Genomic DNA, 23,317 nt, shown 5'->3' on the forward strand with positions numbered 1-23,317 from the left:
TAACATGTAAAATATTTTTATCTTACATGTATTTAATGTTGTGCTTTTTCTCAATAATTAGAGCAATGTTATATAATCCAATGGATAGGTAAGAAAACAAAACTCTTATCCCTGGTCTTTGAGAGAAACACATCTTCATCATCCACATTCCTTAAATCTCTTCCAGAGACTGAGGAGGTTTAAAGAAAGACCCTTCACAGATAACACTGCACACATTTAACACACAAAAACAGTGTCTTCAGGCAAAAAGACCAAATCTGCGTCACCAGTTATTGTATTATTTTTTAACTCAATATTCTCTCTTGGAGCTGAATTTGAAAATATAGCAAAACAAACTCTGGTTTATAATCTAATCGGGTCATTATGTGTTTTCTCCAACACTCTGATTCTCCTGCATTTAAAGTAGGACACTGAACTTTCCTCAGTCATGCTGTGGTGGTATCTGTGAATGTGGAGTATTAACCATCTTCATCAGACTTCCAGATTATAAAAAGCATTACCATTTGAACCCCACCAATACACCATGAACAAATGAGGAAGAGGAGATATTAAGAGTCACACACAGCACACAGCTTCCCCTCTGACATTGGCCATCGAATGGCCGTGCTCTAAGAGGTCTGATTAAATCTTTTGGTACTAACCTTTTCTACAAAAAACACTGGTTCGATTTCTGTACACACATATATATATAACCCTGGACCACAGAGATGGATGAACAGTGTCTGCACTGCACTGTGCACAACTTGCTTTGCACAAAATACCACATAACACAGGACTAAAGTACATTTTGAGGTCAAGAAATTACCAAACTTTTTCAGTTCAACACCACAAAAATGGAGCTTTCAAAACTTTGCATTTTTATGAGAAAATTATGTCTAACAATACAAAGTGGGAAAAGTATATGCATGTGTCAGTATGTCATGAATTATGCTCTGTGCAGGGTATTACAATGTCGGTCCTCAGTCCTTTTCACCCCTCCTGGGGGAAACTCTCTCTTCTTCATGCCCTCTGTTCGATTTCTCCTCTTCTGTCTCTTCTTTTAAACATCATCATTTTCCTGTACATCCTCCACAGGTCGTTGGGACACAGATATCAATATTTTACTCCCTGGCTTTTATTTCTACATGGAAATATCAAACATATTAGGCCAATGGTTATGCGGTCCCTGCGCTTTTCCCATTTGAATATTTCAGTGGGTTCATGAAAGAAGCTTTCTGAATTTTAGATGTAGGTTTTCAGATGTGACTCCCCTCCTCAACCTTTCTCATTTTCTTTCTTTCCACTGCTCCAGTACCTCAGACAGATTTGACACTAATTGATATATTTATTTTGCTTTTGTTTAACTATTTCCACCGACTCTGTCTTCCTACTTTCTGTGACTCCCTCTCCCTGTCTTCCTCCTGCTTTGCTCATCTCTATGTCTTTAGACACTTCTTTCTTAATCTTTCCTTCAACCAACTTGTTCCTCTTTTTTTCTGCAGTGAATGTGCTGATTTCCAGCAGCAGTCGAGAGGAAGAGAAGAGCACAGACTGAATTGCAGGATGGGTAATAATTGCACTACACTGATTGCAATTTCACATTCAGTTTTCCGGAACAATCAGATTAGAGAGAATGTGTTTGTGTGTGTGTGTGTGTGTGTGTGTGTGTACGTGTGTGTGCGCGCCTGCAGGCGAATGTGTGTGCACCCGCTTGAGATAGTGCAGATGTTGGCAGAAAACTGCAGATCCGCAGCGGCGATCTCATCTCTGTTATCGGTGTAAAAGGATTGTACAGCAGCTGACTTTGCATAAACAATGAGAGGGGGAGAGAAGAGGTTTTTTCTTCTCTCTGCTTTGCAAATCAAATTAAGTCAGGAAAAACTTCTTGTATTTAAGTTAACTATTGTCCAGGAGCCAGACATTTCCTCATCCTGTTAATGTGGAGGACACGTGCAGATATGTGGGAGTTTGCATATCATTAATCTGCTCCACGGGTTCATGAGAGTACACGGGGGAATAAGTCCATGTGGTAAATACATGAGCACATATGTCAGGAGTGATAAATCATTGATGCTAATGTGATACTAATGTAAGCAGCTGCATGTGCGGAGTGCAAACGGGGGGAAGATGAACATGAGTTTGTGAAGGCAGACAAAATGACAAGGATTTACATCCAATTTTTAAAATATAATTAAATGCAGCAGCAAGGGTGCAGCTAATGTGGTATCTGCTGCAGACGCTGTTGAATCGTACTGCGGAACAAGCACTCCTGCTTCAAGGCATTCATCCACAGGCTGCAGGAAATGGTCCTAATAATGGCTCACTCAATATTCCCTACCTGGGAAAGGTAGTGTGGGAAAAATCGAACTGGAATTTTCAGTATAAAGCTCAGTATATGGTGCAGAGTGAAGTTATATACATTTAGTATTCATCCTACCTGTTTTTTCATTTATTAACATTGAACGTATAATCACACCAAATTCAACACTGCACTTCCCTGTGCGAGTGTGAATCCTTTAAGATGACAGACAGATGCTTGTGCAATTAGCAGGTAGATTACAACCACAGCCTTATTTTCACCATTTCTGTTATGGCAACATTGGATTTATCAGTTATTGTTTTGAGATCTAAGAAAACAGGAGGACTGTGAAACGATGAGTCAGACGAGGCTGAAAACATGAATGTTCAGTCAACCCAAAAAGTAATAAACAGGGCAAAGGTGTGGCCAGATTATCTAAAGCATTTTATTTAGAGGTCAGTGAGCACACCGGGAGTCATTAGAAATCCCTCACTGCACAGAGACTCTGTGTCCTGCACAGCAATGGCAAACAGGGGAGGTTGAGCCGACACAGGATGCCGTGAACTATAATGATTGTTTAAATCACTTTTACTGTTTCTCTTTTTGTTTTCTTCCAAATAGGTTTGACCAACTTGGTGGTTTGTTTCCAGCCAGTGAATACATCTTAATGACTGATTAGGTGAATACAACATTATTATTACTAATTATATGCCTGATGGAGAAATCTACTAAAATGATTATAGAATATTAATTATTATTATTTTATTTGACTGTACAGTGGAAGGAGATTGCACTTTTGACCAACAAAACCTGGTCTGAAGTCAGTGACACAGTATTTAATTCTTATTTTAAGGCTCATACTTTTAAGACACAGACTGAACAATGAGTTTCCACCACAGAGAAGCTTCTCTTTTACTACCTGACAAATCCATCATTGGAATATCAATCCACAAAGTTTAACAGCTCCCCTAATTTGAAAGAGGATGGGAGATGGCGCCATGACTGGTTTAATGTGCGTGTCACCTAAAAGCACAGGCCGTGCACTTAGATCGTTAAAACTGAGCCCCGCGAATCCCTGTAACATAGAAGCTTAGATTTACATTTAAATGATGCTTAGTTGGTGTTAAGCCTGTAAAGATTGAATTGTTACTCAAGTATTCATATTGAGCTCCAATTACTTTTCTGGCTATGTGATTAACTGCATATCCTGCTCTATGACAAAGCTCAAAATTGGGTAGACAAGAATGCAGTAGTATTTGCGGAAAGCTGTAGTTCTCACACCTTTCATCTTCAAATTTGAAATGATTAAAACAGTACCCAACCCACTGTAAACCAAATGATTCATTTTAACCAACCACATATTTTGATCAACTGTTAAAATGGTAATCCAGTCATAGGCACTGATCTATGTTGTGTTATGTTACAAGGTGCTCTTAACAGTGTAATGCCCGACCCTCACGCCCAAAATAAACCTCGTGCAAAAAACATATCTGACAAGAATTGTCGCCATACGGATTTGAAGAATACAATGAAATCGAAACACCCACGCACTGGAACTGAAAATCCATACTACAATGTATTTGTTTGGCGTGTTGTCCACATGAGCTTCCAATCTGACACCCCTATCGAAGTTATAATTAGCTTGTTACGCACACAGAAAAAGAGAAAGCACACAAGCCCATACTGTAAAATACAGTAAATCAACAGACTTAGAACTAAAATTGCATTTCTTTTTACTCACTATTGTTGTTACTCCTTTATAGTAGTAGAGTGGAATATCAGGTTCTGATTGGTGGTTAGGGTTTGCAGCAGGTGACTGGAAGAACCAATCACAGACATGTAGTCCCTCCTGTTCGTCCAATGCAATGTAAATTTAGCTTGGACAGTATTCTGGCTCACCTGAGTGCTCGGCGTTCTCGAGACAGAGCTGGAGCCCCGAAGCTCCCACAGAATGAGCACAGGTGGACGAAGTGACCTTTAGAATCATCAAGAACAAGAAACACGTTTCCTTTCACCTTCACATTTGTAACTAATTATAAAAAACAATGATATAACTTCACCTTCTCTGTATTGACCTGCTTTGGAACAAAGATTAATTAAGTAAGAAAGAAGGGTGTTTCTCTTCTACAATTTGGTGTTATGTGATGTTTTTACTTGACAAGTTAAGTTTTTTCTTCATCCACATTTTATTTCTAATTGTAACAAAAAAAATGGACCAAGAAAAATTCAAGACGAGCAGAAGAAACATTAATTCATGTCTTCATTAAACAACTGCTCTAATTGGGGCCTCAATAAGAGGATGTTATTAAAAGAGTGCTAGTCAAATCTCAAACAATCATTTCCTTTTCATGTATTAATATGAAGGATGTTACAGTCTCCTTGTCAACCCACACAGATCTGAAGTTTTAGTCTATTCACTTATTTGTCAAAGGGAAACATTGCACTTTTGACTCCACTACACTGACAGTTGTAGTTACTTTATGGATTATAATTTAAAAACTTTACCTGCAGTGCTTTAATCATGTGACATGCGTCAAGCTCCACAATCCTCTATCATACACACCCTCCCAATCTGGCAGTCTATGTAAATTGCAAAGATTTCCCATCTCCCCCTTTGCTTGTCAATGCCTCTGCTGCCCTGCATCAGTATCGCTGCCTAGTGATTTCCCCCCCCACACACACACGGAGGAAGAAAGAGAGAAACGTAACACCTTGCTCTTATTATTAATTGTACTTAATCAAATTAGTTGCATACACCATCATAGACAGTCAAATTACAGTCACATATAACACAGCTTTCACATAATCTATGATCTGCACATGGCAGTTGCATCAACATCACATATGTGTGCATGTTTTTTAAATGTGTCTATAGTCTATCTATATTTAAAACTATTTGTGTACACGACAGCATCTTTCCCCTTTTAGTTCAACTTGTTTTTTATGGCTGTACAATTTTTCCAATCTCCCTAAAACAATGAGTTGGGTTCTGATGCTACACATTGAATATGGATTAGTTGATACTTTTTACTCACAGTACACTTTCAGAGATTGTTTTACCAGTTCAAAATGTGATTATGCACACACTGATACACAGTTACAAAATGCTTGACTTACATTTTAATAGTTTTGCTAATGGAGCCATACAGGAAAATGTTGCCTTTAATTATTGTTATTAAATGATATGTAGATCACCAGATGTACAATCGTCCATTGACACCTCGTAGCAAAAACATCCTCCTGAAATGAGGCAAAGTTAGGTCAACATAGTAAGAATTGGATTTTTGTAACCCTCCTCTTTTCTCCCAGACACTCTTTCCTTTCCCGAAACAGACGAAGTCAACCAAAAGCAAACAGGCAGGAATGAGAGGCATGTGAGCAGAACAGTGTGCACTGAGGATGATGATGGTGTGTGTGTGTGTGTGTGTGTGTGTGTGTGTGTGTGTGTGTGTGTGTGTGTGTGTGTGTGTGTGTGTGTGTTGGTATCTGAGAGGGGGAGAGAGAGAGAGAGAGAGAGAGAGAGATTTTCAAGTTGGAGGTCAAGATGTTGTCTGTATACACTCAAAATTCTTCTGACTAAACATGAGTTTAGAGCCCTCCCTACACACACACACACACACACACACACACACACACACACACACACACACACACACACACACACACACACACAGAGCATGTGAGCTGTTATGGAGCGGTGTGCAGGAGGTCAGGGTCAGTTCAACACTGGGCAGCCAGAGAGGAGCCCGGCAACACAAGGGGGAATACACAGTGAGAGAATCACAGTGAAGTGGTTCAACTTCTTCCAACAGTATTTGATACTACTGACATTGATGCTGCAATGTAAATGTTTTTTCCCTTTGGAACCTTCAAATCCATCCCTGTGTCCCTCAGCCATCCCTTAAAGGGATAGTTCACTGAAAAACGAATTCACATATACTCACCACTGTGCCGATGGAGGGGTGGGTGAAGTGTTAGATTATATGTGAATTCAAATGTTTCTTTGAACTATCCCTTTAAATAACTTTCTGAGACTAATGATCACAACTGTTGTTAAACACAAAGTGTTACATTTTGTTAGTATGTCAGCCTACCGTCAAAATAAAACTACCCAGGTAGGGAATATTGAGTGAGCCGTTACTAGGATCATTTCCTGCAGCCTGTGGATGAATGCCTTGAAGCAGGAGTGCTTGTTCCGCAGTACGATTCAACAGCGTCTGCAGCAGATACCACATTAGCTGCACCCTTGCTGCTGCATTTAATTATATTAAAAGTGACATTATCCATGTGCAGCTTTCACTGTTGATGGCGTGCATGGGTTCACCCAGCTGCCAGAGAACAGAAAGAGGCTTCACGGGAAACAAAATAAGTGCAAGGTTCATAAAAGCTGCCTTGTAAACATCTAGCGCTGACACGTTCTGTAAGTCATTCACTGCACAGTGTTGGTGACTGTCAGCCTGCATCATCAGCACTGCATGGACTCATAGCAGGTAAACAAGCCCAGTGACTGACAAACTGTAAGTCATACAGTTATATAACATCAGTCATGACAAAAAGGTAGAGAGCAGATAGAAAGACAGAAACTGTCATGTACTGTGATATTGCAGGTGAATAGTTACTGTTTGGTTGCTCCTGCTAAAATACACAAAACACCTGCATTTTAAATTGTTTTCCCATAATTCCTACATTAATGCCGCCATACCATGTTGACTAAATATGGATCATATTCTAGACAGGGCTTGAGCAGCTTTATTAATCCATGCAAAAATCCTATGACAAGCCCTGCCAAAGTCAGCTTGGATTTTAGGGGCCTTTAACCTGGATCAGCTAAAATGAAGAAATAGCACATGAGTTTCTATGTGTGATTTGTTTGGGCTGGTGTGGAAGCTGTCCACCTGCCTCACTGTGGACAGAGCAATCAGACTGGGACCACTTGACAATGAAATGGCCTCGTTTGGAAGTGGACTCTGGTGCACTTCATTTGTGGTGTAGAAGCAAATGGCGCACTTTTGTTTTGATAGTAGAGACCAGGTTTAAATACAAAATAAATCCACATGACCATATGAGCTTGTGATCGACCTGTTTAAGTCTCATCGCCTTTGTCTGTTGTGCTAGTATCCTGAAAAGCTATTTTCAATGTTTTTTCATTTCATTACATTGCATTAGATTTCATGGCATTAACTCAGTGTGTTTTATTACATAGAGCATTGAGTACATATTGCATGATAAATAAAATACAAGGGGGACTAGATAGCATATGGTTATAAAAGGTCTATAAAACAGATTTTTTTTCCCCCCGACTCTAATCTGGCAATCTTTTTTCTCGGCTGAGTAGAGATGGAGGTATTTTCTCCACACAGGCACATCCAGGTTGTGGCTTGTTGCTCTCTCTGTGGCTGTGGGGAGGCAGCGCTGATTAGCTCTGACTCTGTTTGGGTTCAGAGGAGCGCAGCACAAATTGGAGCAGACCTCTAAAAATAGGATGTATTATTATTTACCCCTTCCAGCATCCAGGTCTTTGTGTATGTGTGCGCAGGCATGCTCTGCCAACATCTCACACAACAAGTCACTCATGCACATAATCACAACACAACCGCGCACACACACACACGCACACACACGATGAAGACAGGATCCATTTCCTGTGAAAAGAGGCCTCAGGGTTCACTGTTGCTCTCTTCTTGAATAAATCTTTCATTTTTCATGCCGAGGCATTAGAGATGGCATTAGTGTTGCTTTTATTTAAGCGACTATGTGTGTGTGTGTGTGTGTGTGTGTGTGCCCATGCATACACTGCAGCCATGTTGTGTGTTCTTAGTGCACCGGGGTGCATCATACTAATGTCTCCTCACTAATGTTTTCACAGTCCACATGCTGGATGCTGTGACCCCTGATTATCATATCTGTGCCGTGGTTCGCCTGCCCATGCATACTGCAGGCAGGGCGACCTCTGACTGATGCTTTGACCTCTGGTGGACAGCCTGTGTTTGGTGGTGAAAAGGGCATCTGTCATGCTCTCCTCAGCCACCGTCTGTCTCTTTCACCACGTTTCTGTGACGCCTCCCTAACTCCCCCCCCTCCCCCTCACACACGACCCCAGTGCATATGCAGCAGTGGGAAATTAGCTGCAGGCTCTGACCTCATGTCGCTCATGTCTCACAGAGGCCTGGGCTGTCTCCATTTATGATTTAGAACGGGAGAAAGAGAATTGATTGATTTAATTTACTAAACAAATGTTTGTTATGAATGCTAATTGTTCGAATTTCATTTAGTGCAAAAGTGTTACACAAAAAGGAAAAACAATTCTTAATGACAAAAACCCGAATCATCCTCTTGCAAGTTTGTAAGAAACTGGAGTGAAAATCTAGTGGTGTACACAAAGTAGCTGCACTAACACAAACAAAGGATCCGACTGTCGCTCACACTGTTGTGATTGACAGGACCTCTCTGGGGAAGGCAATGCAAAAATACCACCAACAGATGAATTAATTATTATTGAAAAATAATCATTATACACTAAAACTAAAAGAGCTTGCTCATCCTAAATATAGTGAAAAACAATAATAATAACAATAATAAAAAGTTCTAATGTCCCCTTGTTGATTGTTGTTTCTTGGTGTATGGCAAATATATATCAAAAATAATTGTTTGTAGTAACATCCCTTTCTTTTCTGATCCCGTGAAATATTAAAATATTTTAATGATGCAGTCTGAGCTCAGGGGTATATACATATATTCATCTCATCAATGTAATATGGGTTGACTAACCAAAAGCAACTAATGGCTTGTGGTAGGTTGCAATAAAATGGGTCAGTTTACAGCTGCTTTCAGACATGCACTTGAGTCCTGAGATTCTCCTAATAGTCTCCAGAGGGGTGCTGTATATCAGAGCACAACTGTCCAAGTGAAAGGCTCCGGACTTTCTCCAGAGAGAACACATGACAGAAGCAAAAATGAAAGACACAAAAAGGATACAAACATCTCAGGATGAAAAAGCGCTGCCACACAGGTAGAAGACATTGGTGAAGAGGAGCTTTTGGTGATAAGGGCCAACACTGATGTCGATGTGCTAGAAACAAAAAAATGTGATCTCCACAGCTGAATTTATTTGTAATGTCCTGCCTCTGCCTGCCGCTCCACCCCTTTCCTGAGCACTGCGAGATTCCTGTGTCGTGAACGCGTCTGAGCAGAGAATCTCCTGCAACCTCCGGAGAAAGTCCAGACCCAATTCTGTGGACACCCTCTGGAGTTCATGTCTGAAAACAGCTAACCAGAGTTTGCATTCTGTAAATACTGAGCTAGCCTGGTGTTCATTTCATCTCTTTCTCATGAGAAATATGCTCAGATTTAAAATAAGTTTTTTTATCTTCATAGCAGGTAAATGTTAGCTGCAAACTGTTCAAAGCCAATAGAAAATGTATTTCTCTGTATGTTCATCTTTTCTTCCCTGTTACCCACTTCAAGTAACTAAAGCAGTCAACTTTCAATTTTTCTTTCAATACAATTTTAAACACTTTGTCAAGATGAGGAAATAACTGGTTAATTTTACAGCCATTTTTTCCCCCAAAATCCAAAGTCAAGTCTCCCCTCGCCTGGTGAACTGGAGCAACTTCTCTTCTTGTGACTTTGACAAATGTATTTCCATGTCTGGTGGTATTAGTCTTCATAGTCTCTGCTGCAGCTTGTTTAAAATGATCCTTCTCACTGGAGCCAAAAAGAGCGATCTCTATATTTCTGTGCTGGTCTGTCTTCACTGGTTTTCAGCAAAACATAGAAATGATTGGAAATTCAGCATATGTAAATCCCTGTTGAGCAGATTTTTTGGTGTGATTAAGATTTTCATTTATTTCTTGTCAGTGGAGGACAAAGGAAAAGTACCCAGAGATTCCAAGACATTACATCAGTCGTCACACCACGCAGCTGATTTTTATCCTTTGCCTTGAAAATTAGACTTTGGTGCGTAACCATTTTTATCAGTTAAAAACATGTTAATGTCTGCATGTTGATTGTGAGGCCCAGTTAAGCCTAAAAGCTGAACTGAACACACCCTGGACCTTTACACAATCTCCCATTTTCAGTGCCCCTTCATTAATCATGTGTTCTGGCCAGACTTTGGGAAAACAATTCTTTATTTTAAGCCATTATAAAAAATCCAAAAGCATGTCGGAACTTGCTGCAGCATATATCACAGGATCATATTTAGGCTATATAAATAAATTTGCTGGTAAAGTTAGTAGTGTGCTCCAGAAATATGTCTCTGAAGGATCCATGCTCCCGAGAGAGACGTGGGACAAATTCCTTCCCCCAGTTTCCTCCCCACAGCCAGAGCAAGAATAGAAGCTGGAAGCAATGTTCAGGCTGGGGAGTCAACCCACGAATCACAGAGCATCGCCCACAACTACACACGCCTACAAACACATACACAGACATACACACACATACACACACACATACGAAACATAAAAGAGGCGTGAAACCAGATTTTTTTTAATACTTTTACTTCTCCAGGGAAATTTGCTCAGCTTTCATGCACTTCCCCAATAGCACTCTGCTAAACTTTTTGTTCCATATCGTCAGTGGTTCTTTACACTAGATCTACTCTCACAATGACTTTTGGTCACAGATGTCGAAATGTTCTTGTACTTTCTACTACTCAATGTTATTTAGCAAAATAACAACACTAATCTATTGTTATTGCCATGAGTTTTGAAACAAATATCAAGAATTGCTTTAACAATCAGTAATAACACAACAAATCAACATTAACATACATTATTTAACACAAATAATGTCAAAGGTTAATCATATATAAGAAGTAAACCATAAAGCATTAAAGAAAGTAAAAACTAAAAAACACGTCTGCACAAAAATGTAGGTCTCCTTCTCTCCACCTAGTTTGGTGGATGCAAACCAAAAAACAGACAAGGGTGAAAAAAGAACCTCCTTGTTGGAGGTTGTAAAAGGAACATCCATGTAAATGCATTGAAAAAGTCAAAATGATCTCCTTTCCTAACCACAACTCCTTGACCCCACAGAAAACATCATGAGGTCAAGGTAAAGTGTGAAGGGGTGCACATTGAAGGTCTGCCCTGGTGTATCCACAGTTGTGGGATGGCATTTTCTCCTTTTCTTTCATAAAGGATGGTCCGGTGTTTCCTCTGCTAAAGGAGATGAGATAGGAGGCATTGAAGCTCCTTCCCTTATTATTTAGAGAATTTGAAATATGCTGCCACTCCTGCATACAATACAAGTAAATCATAAAAGAACCCATTCACACAGTCTGACGCGTCCATCTGTCTAGTTGTTATGATACGAATATGAAATGAAAAGAAAGAGAGTCTGATAATAAGGGCTGAATTTTAACAAATCATTTCATGCTGCCTCCTTTCTTGTTGAGACATACACTGTGCCACAAAGAGTTTTTTTCACTTTCTTAAATATTGCAACATGTGTTGTTTGACATTTTAACAGATCTTCCAAAGAATAATTGATTAATCTTGGTAAAATAAGGCATATTCAGAGGACTGATATTTATGAGTTTGAGCAATTTGGTGCACATCCAATAAAATATCCAGATCTAGCAGATTTAAATGTGGTTTATTTGCCTAAATCAAATGGGTTCCTTTTGGCCCATGTCCCGTCCTTCCATTAAGTTTCATGAAATTCCGTGCCCCAATTTCTTGTGTTATCCTGCTGGAAAACAAACCAACCAACAAACAATCCAGTTGGTGAAAACATAACCTCCGTTTAGGGTGTTGGCCACTCTTACAGCCTATTAAAGCTCAGATATTCCATGTTCTGATCACACAGTGCAGTACTATCGAGAAAAACCCTCTGGTGAAAAGGAAGGTAAGTGTATCACAATTGGGGTTTTGTGAACGTCTTCTCCTCTCCCCTCTCTTTTGAGAACAAAACTATTCTTTGAGTGTCCTCTCTGTTGTAAGCACCAATGTTAGTGTGTCTTTTTTGGGCTCTGACTGTTTCTTTTGGAGGGTTTGTTTAGGTGAGTTGCTTGACCTCAAGTGAAGCAGGAATTCTAATGTTGCACTGAAACTGAGACAATGTCTGTTTATGTGTCATCAAACTATGTCATACCATTGTGTGCGTGTGTGCATGCGCGTGTATGTGTCTGTGTGTCTGTGTGTGTGTGTGTGTGTGTGTGTGTGTGTGTGTGTGTGTGTGTGTGTGTGTGTGTGTGTGTGTATGTGAGATGTGTTTCTGTTTTTGTGTTTTTGTTTTGTGGTTTTCTTAGAAGTCAACTGAAGAAGCAACAACTATCCACACACATACACACATACACACACACATACACACACACTGACAGGACACAGGACAAATTAATGAAGATGAATGTTTTGTGTTTGAGAGTCATGCTATCAGGGTGTTTAGAGCAGCCATCTTACAGACGTTCACTCCACCCTCTGTGCAGACATGCTGCTCTTTTGTAGCCTTGGTCTTTTTCCACCAATGCGGCGCTGGTGCCACTGACTAATGTGTTCCATGCATTTCCCCTGAAAAATGTGCCAACTCTTTGGCACCGATACTAAACTGGTTTTATCTGGAGCAGCTTTTTTGCATCCAAAGAAAACATCTTGAAATGTTCTTCAGATATTCATCGAAGCCAGAGGATGACTCGTGGGGGCTTTTCTTCTGGCACCATCATCAGGTCAATGTTTGTCCCAAGCTTTTGTTTATGGGTGAAAATTCCTTCAGAACTAATGACATTCAACCTCAGCTGTATTTTGTCTTTTTTGTTATTAGCAAATGATAGCATGCTGGCACGTGAAACATTATTGCAAAACATCTGACATAGTTTTACCCCAGTTTACTAGTTACTCCATCACCATGTAGTATTAGCACTGAAGGAAAGAGAACGTGGGTTTTTTCAGGACAACTCTCATACAGAGCCAGAGTATTTAAATAACCGAGTCTCACTCAGGCCTAATGATTGTCTTCAGAAACACCCGGAAGTCAGGCAGTCATTCTGTTTGTCACTTCAGTTAATGTGATGTGGTTTTTAGAACACAGAGAAACAGCAGATTATCAATTAATCTCTTTATTTATTATTTGTATAGTCCATATTCATGCAGGTAGCCTACACCGTTGTGAGCATTCATTGTTGTGTAGGTGTGTGTGTGCGTTGCTCTGCAATTACTCCACTGAAAGGCTAGTGACCGTCGAGTTTCTATGCTACTGTGTTGAGTTTCTTTCGGTTTCCGGTCCGCTTATTTACAAATTCCCCGGCATCTCTGTTTACTTCTCTTGCGGTCTGCGTGGCCTCGACACATAGTTAAATCTTTGGGGAGGTGCACGTCAGGGTGTGGCGTAGGGTTCTGTGTAGGGTACACGTCTATGTAAGGCTACGCCGGAGTGACTGCGTAGATTTAACGCAGAAGCATGAATTGGGCCTAAGGTAAAAATACCACGCATCCAGTATGCTACTTCCATTCTAATATGTTTTTATTTCAAAACAGGCTTTTAAAACTTAATAGATCTCCGTCCAAAATAGTGTTTTAGCTTTGTATCAGTAATAATCCCTGTCCAGAGTAACACACCTTACCAATATCAACTATGCGGCTTCAGGGTTCTGTGGACTGAGTCCTGCAGCCAGTCTTTACTTGCTGTGACTCAATTACTGCAGGTCACTTCCACAGTTTGAGACAGAAAGCTGAGACCTGCATTACCATAGGCTAAACAAAGTGCCCATTCCAAACTGACAACGTTTACAGCAGGCACTGCCCTAGTACTATGAAGGAGAAAAACAACAGTTAAAAGTAAAACAAGGGATTTCTTTTCTTGGACCAACAATGAGGTGGAACTGTGTTTACAATATTTTGCCTTCACCTCTGGGAGTCGAGTCATGGCTTATAAGAACCAGTCAGGAAGCCAGTGTGGCTGACATTATTGTTTACAAACGTCTCTGTTTTCGCCCGTCCAGACTACAACAGTGTTTTTAAAGCAAAACAGGGCCAGCAGTGTTTCCAAACTTGAGGTTTTAGGCACTTGAAAATTCCAGAGTTGTGGACATCAGACGTAAACATACCAACAGTGATGTGAAGTGAGTAACAGTATGGATGAGTGTATTCTATTTAGATGTGTTTACATATTGTGCATGCTGGCTCACTGGCCTGGCTTACAGGAGTTACTGGCCTCAGTGGCTACAGGACACTGTTAACAGCATCAACTCGCGACACTGCTTTTGTTTTAAACTTTTTTTCTTATTGAAGGTTTTTCCTCAGTATTGGCAGCAGATGATGTGTATTTAAATCAAAACATCATTGGGAATGCGGGGGGTTGAGCCAAAAAATCTCAGCAGCTGGCCAAATAATTGTCGAGTTACTGGCACTCATCAAGGACCAAATCAACCCCCTGCAGAGGTATTAAGTTTAAATATTACCAATTTCCTATTTAAAAAACATATTTCTCCCTAAGCCCCAGACATCGGGGGATCAGCAGGAGTAAGAAGAGCCATCTTAAAGGATCCACAGTCAACACATGCAGGATTTTCTTTCGCCATGCTCTCCGAATCGACAAGTTCTAGTGAGAGGCAGTGCCATGTTTCTGTGCCTGGATATCCATAGCCACAGTCTCAGACAGGGTCTCCAGAGCTGAGTGCTGGCTGTGGCTCTCCAAAATGTCACGTTACTTACATCATTCAAAGCCAATATTTGACTAGCTGCAGTCCCCAAACTCTGTGGTGCTCTGGTGGGGCTTTTTTTTAAACAGAGAGGCTGCAATTTGAGAGTATCAGAGGAGCCAGAGCTGTTCCCAAAAGCAGCTCTCCCTCCTTCCTTTCTCCCTCACTCCCTCATCATCATCACTTTTCCTCTTTCTTTCCTCCAAACCGATTTTGCCTCTTTTATTTTGTGCAAGTCTTCATGTCTGGTGCACGGGGATCCCTTAGGCTTAGAGTGGTTTTCTGCTGAATGTGGCATAAAATACATTGACTTTGTATACCTCTCTCTCTCTCTCTCCCTCTCTCTGTGTGTGCGTGTGCGTGTGTGTTTAATGTGAGGTCTAAGATCCAAGTCTGTGGCTGGAAACGCTCTCTTGAGGATGAAAAAAAGACAGGAAGTGCAGGAGGGAGAGGTGGAGAGAAAGATGGAGAGAAACACAGAACGAAAGAGAAATCTGAGACTAATCAAACCATGCCTCAAGCACTTTTCTCCATGTAGCTTGTCTGAAGGAAGTCAATTGTGCAGTTTGAATGCATGTATACAAACATATAATGTGCATATTAACAATAACACAATGGATGCAATGATTCAGTTTTGTCTTGTTTTTTTTATCTTATTTAAGTCTAATGAAAGACAGGTTGTTTTTACTGCTACAGGTAACATAACTGAAGTGTCAACTTCAGAAAAACCTATTGTACTTGAGAAAAACAAAGATAAAATATAGTAAAAGTTAGCTCCCCTTTGATGAGCTACAAATGAAATGGGGATTTCACTCAGAACCTGGTTGGTGTGTTCCAGTCGTTTTACCTGCTGTGAACTAAACATCTGGACTAAGACTGTGGCTCAGCAGCTGGTTTCAGATGGGAATGCAAAGAACCAACCACAGAATTGTACCATTATATAGTACTTTCCACAATATTATAGTAAAACACCCAGTCCTGTTTTTACCTTTTATGACACATGAAGTTAGACATCTACATAATCACAACTAACAAAACTCATATTTGTGTCCTTCTTTGGCTCATGAGATACAATCATGCATTAGGCCCAGAAAGTGCAGTGTGACACCTCAACAAGCAAACAAAATCCTCATTATGTTAATAATTATTTTATTCCTAATAACTTGGTGAACGTTAACTAAAATAACTTAAAGGAAATTAACTAAGTGTCAACAGTGTATCAGTATTTTTCAGCTAAATTATAGATGTGAAAGTGTCCTGCAATGATACTTACACAGGGAAGAATCACTAATATTCATTCATTAGTCAGTAAAAAATTTAATAAGAGTGACTTGGGTGTTTGGGGCAATATCATAGCAACATTAAGTTGTGAAACTGTATCTCAGTTACTACGTGTGTCCCATTTGTGTACTGAGATGGTGATTATTATTATGAGCCTATTAGTTAATATCAGCACTATCATTATGAATAACAGAAACAATATTGCTATTTTAATTGGACACAGTTCGAAACAGGGACAATCTATATTTCTGCTTCCTTTTCTTGTTGACAGGGCAGAGGATGTCACACCTTGTTAAAGCCCTATGAGACAAATTGTGATTTGTGAACATGGGCTATACAAATAATAATTGATTGATTGATTGACTACATGTCCACTTCTGCCCTGTTCCTGCAGATGATGCCGCATTTTCTTCTTGGCTTCAACTATCAATCAATCAAATTTTATTTGTATAGCCCATATTCACAAATCACAATTTGTCTCATAGGGCTTTAACAAGGTGTGACATCCTCTGCCCTTAACCCTCAACAAGAGTAAGGAAAAACTACTAAAAAACCATTTTAACAGGGTAACTAACATAATACATATTTCAAATACATCTGTCAAATGTATTTTCTTTATTGTTCGTTGCACAGTACTTTGTTCCGGGGTGAAGGAATTTGGATCAAGCCCTATGAGACAAATTGTGATTTGTGAATATGGGCTGTAATAATAAAACGTGATTCATTGATTGAATTTGCTTGGTGTGTAAAGGTTTGACGCTAAAAGATGTCATCCGAAAAGATGCTGATCAATGCCTACCTGGATGCAACACTAAAGCCAGTGTGTGTCTGTTGTAAATTTAGTTATGATGTTAAAGTTAAAAGGGACCAAGGAATGCAGTATGTCAATGAGTGTCCTCACAAAGATAGAAGTGTGTGTGAGTGCATAGGAGTGTGTGTGTTTGTGTGCTCGTGTTTTTGATGTCACCGTCTTAAAGTGGTTCAAATATATGAGCTGCTTGTTGAACGTTTGAGAAACTATGCATATGTGTTTATAAATGTACATGTTTTCCCAGAAGCAGACTACACTTTCAAAAGGTAGGGGTGCCTTTTCAATGTTTAGGCAACAGGATGAAGGAGGGGTGAAGGTATGGACTGGAGAGGGAGCCGGGGGTCAGCTGGTGTCTGGAAAGACAGACAGAGAGGGAGCGGGGGGAGCATAAAGGATCTCATTGTTTTGAATTCCCTCAAAGGGAGAAGAGAGGGAGACGGGGGTGGGCAGGGGGGGGGGTATTATGTTTCAAGTGATGTGGAGTGGTCCATTTTGGTTATGGGACACCAGGAGGGTGGAGGATTGGTGCGGAGGAGGAGGAGAAAAAGAGAGGGAAAAAGAGAGGGAATTAAAGAGAGGGACAGACCATGGTTTCCAGCCTTCGGTTTCCAAAATAAATATTTCCAATCAAAACCTCCTTCTCCCTCACACACACACACACACACACACACACACACACACACACACACACACACACACACACACACACACACACACACACACACAGCCCAGCAGGCTATACACAGGAATTCTGCTGCTTCATCGTGTTTAAATCGTCCTCCGTCTTCCTTTGTTTCCCTGTGTCCAGCTGTTGTTGTTCAGTGAGGCACGCACCACTCAGCCTTCATATATGTTGTGTTACTTTGTGATTTCATCCATCTGTTCAATTTGAATGTGATAACTGAATCACTTCCCTTATAAAAAAGTGCTTCTTCTGACACTTTGCACTGAACAGTTATGTAGGAAAGTTCCAACTCAACTGGTGACAGTCAGAAGCAGCCTCCAACCCCCTCAGAACGGTGATTACTGTTCAGTGATAATACAATACAAGACCTAACTCATCAGAAGTAAGCACTATAAAAAAAAAAAACAGACACAATGTGTGCAGTCTTTGTCAAATTGAATCCTTCAGCGATGTCCAGAATTTCACAAACAACAATATATATCTAATGTGAAAGCACGTCTCATGTTGCAGAGTGGACAAAAAGAACCACAGCAGCTGCTCGGCTCTAAAGCTGGATTTATAGTTGATACCAGGGGTTAACTGGAGTCCCACCATATGTACAGTACCTGTGGTGGGGGTTTTGATTTACATTTGAGGGTCAGATTTCACCCGTTCACATCTCCTCCATGAAAGCTGGACCCATGTGTCTTTTGCTGTATATTCTGCACAGTCTCCCAGTGTACATTGGTTTGTGTGATACAGAACGACAGCACGCCACAGTGCGGAGTGGCATGTAGATAATGAACAACGTTATGTCGCTGTCTTGTTACTGAACAGCAGATCACCACAATATGTATTCATACTGAAATCAGCACTGCATTCAAAAGGCTATATAGTGTTATAACATGGGAACGAGTTTGAGTAACAGATTCCAGGGCTTCCAAAACACTGCACAGCATTTTAATACTGTGAGAATCTGAAAGTTTCTTTTCTTCTTTTATCAATTATTTATGTATTGCTATATGTATAGAAATAAGATTGTAGATCACCAAGCACATATTTAACCATATTTAATATATATATATATACTACTATACTACTTTATATACTACTACAACTCCTGAATTGAGAGCGCTGATGTTTAGTTAGAACTCTGGGGTTGTTTCAGTCTGGATGGACAGAAACAGGTTGCCAGTATTCACTTCCTGATTGGTTCTCAGTCACATCTGTTCTACAAGTGATGATTCCAAAGCATCACATAACTTACGGTCAGTGATCCAACTCGTCATCAGTCCAAGAAAAGAAATCCATTATTTTACTTTTCACCTCTGCTGTTCCTCATTTGTAGTATTTTCTATAAGCAACAATCTACTTACGCCGGTACACACGTGCTCAGTGTAGACTACCACAGGAATGGTGGCTTATGTTTCAGTTGTGCTCCTATTTCTGATGTGGAGCTAAAACACTTGGGAGTTGGGTTTTATTTTAAAATGACACATGATATAATGGGTAAGAAATATGAAGGGAGTAGTTCTGCAAGCTCATAAAAACCCAGTCTGACATTTGGCTTGTTTTGCCTGACTTTACAGAAAAACAGAAAGGAGGGTGAGGTCATCTGAGTTGGGGCCTTTTGACAGAGCTAGGCCAGATGTTTCCCCTGTGCTGAAATAGGCTAAACACACCCTGGACCTAACTGTCTTATACACACAGAGATGAGTGTTGATTTTCCAGTCATTGAAAAAAGAAGTACATTTTCAAAAAGTGGGACAAGTGCATTCCTCCAAATGTATCCTACTTGTGAACTGTAATGAATCTAAAGTCAGGCTATTATTATTTGTGGGCAACAACCAAAGAGCTTTTTCGTTACCAAATTGTTGCTGTGATCCATCTACTCAGCAACCGCATGGCACCAGCATGGTCCCCAAATATATGGCCATTAATGACTCTATGTGTATGTGTGTGTGCAGTGCATGAGGCGCAGGCCTCATAAAACACAGACGGCCATGATGGAATATACTCAGAACATCTCAAATGGACATGGTGTGTGTTTGTGTGTCTGTGTGTGTCCACACACAGACACACACATTTATAGATATGTCACTTTAGGTTCACATTAACCTCTGCTCCTTCATCCCGATGTCCTGCCTCACCATCAACCATATGCTCCTGAGAGCCCTGGGGGAGCAGGGATACAGAAGATGGATTAAACTGTTACTGTATGCAAAAGACCAGTCCTTAATGTGTCCAGTTATAGACGATGATATATATATAATATAATATAATATAACTTTTGTGAACAAAGATGACAAATGTTTATTTGCATATATGCTCTCTATAGAGAGCGAGGAAGTGAGATCAGATTACTGGTGAGTGGAGACACTTGTGGAGACACATTCTAATACCAGATGTGAACAGATAAACTCACAGCTGTCTGGTTGTGATCAGATCACCGGAGAGAAAATGTGGTCAATGTCACACACTTTGTTGACCCATCCTCCTCCCTCAGAGGTTTTTATTGTGCATCAGCAGTTCTTCTACCTTTGCTTACCTGCACAATGTTTCCTCTGATTGTATTCTGTGCATTAGTGGCGTTTACTGAAATCCAGAAGCATGATTTGCTGTCGTATGGCTGACATTATAAAACTTTTATTCATCAAAACAAACGTAGCCTACTCCCCATCAGCAGAGCACAGTTAAATTATTAAATATGTGAGGGTATGTGTCATTGATTCAATTGAGAGGGCATGCAGGGATTTACATGCATAAAAGCACAGCATTTTTTTTAATGTTTTTGGTGTGTTTCCTCATAGACAACTGTTTTGTGTGATGGTGGTGAGTGTATCCATCCATTAACCCATCATAATCTCTTTGCTCTGGGTCGAGTTGTTGTTGGAGCTGATTTTCCTCTGAGGGAAGAAAGAGACACAGAGAAAGAGAAAGAGCTGCGAGGCTCCAGATGAGACTGATTTCCTGAGGAAGAGAGAGGGAGGTGCAGCCTCTTTATGTGTGTCCCTTTGAGTGTGTGATGTGGTACACTGTTATGTCTGTGATGTGGTACATATTCATCTGCATACGTTCTTGTGTGTGTGCGCATGTCTATCTATAATTTTGGTTCAATACCATCATTGTTAGGACATTTTGACTTTGTGAGGACATTTTGGCTGCATGGTCCTCACAAATTCAATGGGCTGAGGGTTAATGCTTGGTTTTAGGGTTAGGGTTTGGGTTAGGATAAGGTTTAGGTTAGGGTTAGGCATTGAGTTGTGATGGTTAAGGTTAGGATAAGGTGCTAGGGCACGCATTTTTTCAATGAGTGTCCTCACAACTATAGAGAGACAAGTGTGTGTGTGTGCGTGTGTGTGTGTGTGTGTGAAAATTGGTCTCCTTGTGTCTTCAATGAGTATGTGTGTGGTGCGTGTGCATATGGGCATTTAGTTAGCATGTGTCTAATGTGAATGCTCGTGTACTGGTGGCCTTGCTCGGAAATCACACACACACACACACACGCACACACACACTCACACACACACACACACACACACACACACACACACACACCATGACCACTCTCAGGTTCTTGCCAAGCCGACAGCCCGTTTGCAGGAGGGGAGGGGACTGGATGGCTGCTGAAAGACAGAAATGAAGGATGTGGGAAAGAGAATAAAATGAGTGGCAGAACGTGAAAAGACAGTTTGCGGAGGAAGGTGGTGGTGGGGGGGTTGTTGACGAGGGTTGGGCCAAATGGAGAGGAATGAGCGCCGCAGCGAACACACACACACACACACACACAGAGGCTAATTAGCTGAGGTGGTGTTTAGGCTGAAAAAGAACAAAGCGTGCAGCCTCCAGTTCGCAGGATGAGATGCGGCATGGGCATTTGGAACATCGAATATGATGCTGTTTGATTAATGACATATTGAGATTTTATAGAAAGTGCACAACTCACATTTTCTTGAACCTGAATTTGAAAAACTGTCAAGCTGTCATATAAATTTGATTTCCTACATTTTTGGTTTTCCACTTAATTATGTTTTCAAATGACAACTTTAACTGACAGTGACTTTTCCTCTCAGAAACAACTTGTCCTCCAACCTAAATAACCTCTGTCACTTGGTCCTACCCTCTATGACCCACATGACACCATCACCGGTATTGGACCTCGGTTGTCATGGCAATGGTCAGAGTTTGGATACATTTTAAAAACTACTTGGTTGATTATAGGAAAGGATTTTGTGGGTTACAGTAAGTATGTGTTACGGTCACAGGCCCTTTGTTGCCACGGTTATAATGATAAAGATATGGTTTAATATGGATAAAAGAAGTAATATTTGACCATGACTATCAGTTTCACAAACTCATCCATCCATTTGTTTTTGCTCTGCCGATGCTTTCAGACCTGAGCTGAACTCAGGATAATCTCTTGAAAGCGGCTGTATGTGACAACGTACCGTTCAAAGTCAGTTGCTGCAGACATTCTCGGGAGTTTGCGCTGCCAGCCCCACAGTATAGACTCTGGACAATCTCAAAGTGAGCCCATGTGAGAACACAGGAGATTATCTGGAGGATTCACTGCCAGCCACCGGGTGCATTGGTGATGTTTCTAATATGCGTTGTTGTAATATAAAGAGTGATATATGGTAAGAGTATATCATTATTCTACTTAACTTAATGCGTAATATGTGTAACTTTCTTTGTTTATCTAGTTCCACTTTTTATTGGACTTCTTGCATATGCACAAATACATATACATACAAACATGAGCATCCATGCTTCACAGTACACTTTTTCAAACCATCTAACAGTTGGTCACAGTCAGGGGTTAAAGAGCCGCATAATGTGAATACACAACATGTATTGTGTTGCAGATTTAACAATTAATTAACTAGATTATGAACAAAAATACTTGCAACCACTTGAGTCAAGTGGCCCCTTAGTCTCAGTATTTACAGGAGTGGAATTACATTGCATACAATTTCACTATTGACTAATAAATCAATATATTATCTTTGAATGAGTGTCTCAGGGCACAGTTAAACGTTTCATTATGCACAGACATGAATGACAGTTTTCACTGAAACTAACACAAGTCAAGAAAGGAGGCTGTCACTGACAGTTTATTTGGGTTGATATTGCTCATATTCTTATTTGTGTTGTTGTTTACTTGTGTGATGGGACTCCAGGCTTTGGGTGAACTTGAGTGTTCTCATAGATGTCCCAGTCTCTCTCCTCTTACTCATTTCATCCGTCTGCTGCTTTTAGATGGGATGAGAGAGCCACATGTGATTGGTCATTAATTATTGAACCGTGCCCCGACTCCACCTGCTGATTCTCCATTCCTCCCACTGATAATGTATTCAGCCTCTCTTTCATGTTGCTCCAAGCTGTGCCTGGTTTGCACTGCCACCAGTGGTCACCAAAATTACAAGATACGTGCCCGGTCACACTGATGTGCTCACACGTGCTTTAGTTTTCCCAGTTTCATAAAAGAATATTCCACACTGATGGAAACACTGCCTGCTTTAACCTGCACTTTAGGAACAAGTTTGCTGTATTTAACCGTGACTGCAGGGATTACTCGGAAGTGCAACATTCTATTTAAATTTCTGTGAAATTTGTATTTAGCACATGTGACGACAAAAATACATT

This window comes from Hippoglossus hippoglossus, chromosome 10, assembly GCF_009819705.1.
Source record: "Hippoglossus hippoglossus isolate fHipHip1 chromosome 10, fHipHip1.pri, whole genome shotgun sequence".
Lineage (NCBI taxonomy): Eukaryota > Metazoa > Chordata > Actinopteri > Pleuronectiformes > Pleuronectidae > Hippoglossus > Hippoglossus hippoglossus.